Source organism: Labrus bergylta, chromosome 22 (genome assembly GCF_963930695.1).
Source record: "Labrus bergylta chromosome 22, fLabBer1.1, whole genome shotgun sequence".
Lineage (NCBI taxonomy): Eukaryota > Metazoa > Chordata > Actinopteri > Labriformes > Labridae > Labrus > Labrus bergylta.
Genome location: NC_089216.1, coordinates 5,760,368 through 5,764,220, shown reverse-complemented (window position 1 = coordinate 5,764,220; position 3,853 = coordinate 5,760,368).

Genomic DNA, 3,853 nt, shown 5'->3' with positions numbered 1-3,853 from the left:
AAATCAACAAGGGCACGAAAACAGCGCCCTCGTGTGGGGTGGACCGCGGTACTGCTTGGACATCCCCCCCCTCCCCCTCCCCCTCCCCCACACTGCAGTCCCCGATGCAGCTTACGGTCATTAACCTTCAATTCACTTCACTTAAATTCAATTCAATTCACTTAAATTCACTTCACTTCAGTTCAATTCACTTCACTTAAATTCACTTCACTTCAATTCAATTCAATTCAATTCACTTCAATTCAATTCACTTCACTTCAATTCACTTCACTTCAATTCAATTCAATTCACTTCAATTCACTTCAATTCAATTCACTTCAATTCAATTCACTTCAATTCAATTCAATTCACTTCAATTCACTTCACTTCAATTCACTTCACTTCAATTCAATTCAATTCACTTCAATTCACTTCAATTCAATTCACTTCAATTCAATTCAATTCACTTCAATTCACTTCAATTCACTTCAATTCAATTCAATTCAATTCAATTCAATTCACTTCAATTCACTTCAATTCAATTCACTTCAATTCAATTCAATTCACTTCAATTCACTTCAATTCAATTCAATTCACTTCAATTCAATTCACTTCAATTCAATTCAATTCACTTCACTTCAATTCACTTCACTTCACTTCACTTCAATTCAATTCACTTCAATTCAATTCAATTCACTTCAATTCACTTCACTTCAATTCACTTCAATTCAATTCACTTCACTTCAATTCACTTCACTTCAATTCAATTCAATTCACTTCACTTCAATTCAATTCAATTCAATTCAATTCAATTCACTTCAATTCAATTCACTTCAATTCACTTCAATTCAATTCAATTCACTTCAATTCAATTCAATTCAATTCACTTCAATTCAATTCACTTCAATTCACTTCAATTCACTTCACTTCAATTCAATTCACTTCACTTCAATTCAATTCAATTCAATTCACTTCAATTCAATTCAATTCACTTCAATTCAATTCACTTCAATTCAATTCACTTCACTTCAATTCACTTCACTTCAATTCAATTCACTTCACTTCAATTCACTTCACTTCAATTCACTTCAATTCAATTCACTTCAATTCACTTCACTTCAATTCACTTCACTTCAATTCAATTCACTTCACTTCAATTCACTTCACTTCAATTCACTTCAATTCAATTCAATTCAATTCACTTCAATTCAATTCAATTCAATTCACTTCAATTCACTTCACTTCAATTCACTTCACTTCAATTCACTTCAATTCAATTCAATTCAATTCAATTCACTTAAATTCAATTCAATTCACTTCAATTCAATTCACTTCAATTCAATTCACTTCACTTCAATTCAATTCACTTCACTTCACTTCAATTCAATTCAATTCAATTCAATTCACTTCACTTCAATTCACTTCAATTCACTTCAATTCAATTCAATTCAATTCACTTCACTTCAATTCACTTCACTTCACTTCAATTCAATTCAATTCAATTCAATTCACTTCACTTCAATTCACTTCAATTCACTTCAATTCAATTCAATTCAATTCACTTCACTTCAATTCACTTCACTTCAATTCACTTCAATTCAATTCACTTCACTTCAATTCACTTCACTTCAATTCAATTCAATTCAATTCACTTCAATTCAATTCAATTCACTTCACTTCAATTCAATTCAATTCAATTCAATTCACTTCACTTCAATTCAATTCAATTCACTTCAATTCAATTCAATTCAATTCAATTCAATTCACTTCACTTCACTTCAATTCAATTCAATTCACTTCAATTCACTTCACTTCACTTCACTTCACTTCACTTCACTTCAACTCAATTCAATTCAATTCAATTCACTTCACTTCACTTCAATTCAATTCAATTCAATTCAATTCACTTCAATTCAATTCAATTCACTTCAATTCACTTCAATTCAATTCAATTCAATTCAATTCAATTCACTTCAATTCACTTCACTTCACTTCACTTCACTTCACTTCAATTCACTTCACTTCACTTCACTTCACTTCACTTCAATTCAATTCACTTCACTTCACTTCAACTCAATTCAATAAACTATAATTTTCAATAAAACTTTATTTGTCCCCGGGGGGCAATTCAAAGGCACACAGAGCAGTAAATTAACAGCAGTGCAAGTAAACGAAACATTTTAACCTCAATAACCTCAAGTGTCAATTTAAAAACAACTTAAAGCTTAAACTTAACTTAAAAATACAAAATATAAAAGAGTAGATATAAGTGGACAGTGATCGGACTAACAGATGTAAACAGATGTAAACAGAACTGTGTGCAGTAAACGAGAAATAAATATATATATACAGAGCTATGTGCAGTAGTGACCAGATGTAAACAGAACTATGTGCAGTAAATGAGAAATAACTATATATATATATATATATATACAGAGCTATGTGCAGTAAACAAGAAATAAATATATATATACAGAACTATGTGCAGTAAACGAGAAATAAATATATGTATACAGAACTATGTGCAGTAAACGAGAAATAAATAAATATATATAGAGCTATGTGCAAGTAGGCTAAATACTAAATGATAAGTTATTAAGGTGCATGGTGAATAATGGAACAACAGAACTAATATATACAATATAACTGTAAGGTAAGAATTAGATAAATAAAGTGACCAAAGTGTAATGATGGATAAACCTGCTGCTGATCAAGCACCATGTTTCCAATAAACGCAATAACGCCCTCGTGGGGAAGGACTGTGGTACTGCAGGCTCTTGCGAGCAGAGAACTGTCATCATGATAATATCTGTCTCTCCATACTGTAATCTGTTCTGCACATGTTAAATTTACAAATTATCCCTGCACTCATGTTCACTTCATTTGGCTGTCTACTCGCCGTTATATTGTATAGTTTCTGCTTATTATATGTCTACACTCCTGCACTTTAACTTATGTCAATACTGTCCATTTACGACTCTGTTTTTGCACATTTACATTCAATCTTCCACATTTAATCTTCCTATTTAAGACTAGTAATGCTTAGTTAAATCCTGGTTGTATATATTCACATTCTTAGTTTTGATATTTTTAGTGCCTCATGACTCACAGAGTTATTTTCAGAGGATATACTTGATTTCTATTATATTTAAGTGTGAAAAAAATCGCATATAAAGCCTTATAGAGAAATAGTGTACTTTTTATTGTGACGCCTTTTTTTTAATAAAAGATTAAATGACTTTGAGCTAAAAAAAAATGTATAAATATGAGTTTAGAGGCCTAGGTCTCCAAAATATTTTCTCTTGACTATTATTTCAACAAAAAAGCCAGTCATTTTCAAACACAATGTAATGTTACCTCAAGCATATCATCAAAGTTATAGCTAGGCTACTCACTATATGAATGCTATAACAGCTGCATATCATTTGTAATTCAATATTTGCATGCAGCAGCATGTCCAGAGGGGGTGAGGGAATTCTTGACTATTATCGGCTATTTGCCTTGCCAGAGCTGGGACTTCAGGCTTTGTTGCAACAGGCAGATCAGTGTGCAGATGTTTGTTTTGGATTGTGACTTTGGACTGACATGTTGTTTTGAGTCTTGAAGATGTATAGGCTACGTTACCATTCTCTTGTGTTTACTTAAAAGTCAGACAGAATGGGATAATAAATGCTCTTCATTCATGTGCGTGCACACAAACTTCAGGCCACCCCTGCACAAGCCAGAGCCCCAGTTGGGCCACCCCAGTACAAAAAGGTGTGGACACGCCCCTGTATGCAAACTGCTGTTTTCTGCAAACTCCTTGCATGTTGAGTGGGGAAAAAAACTTAATATTACAGCAAAACCTTTCCCCCTCATCCTCATCTTAGAAATA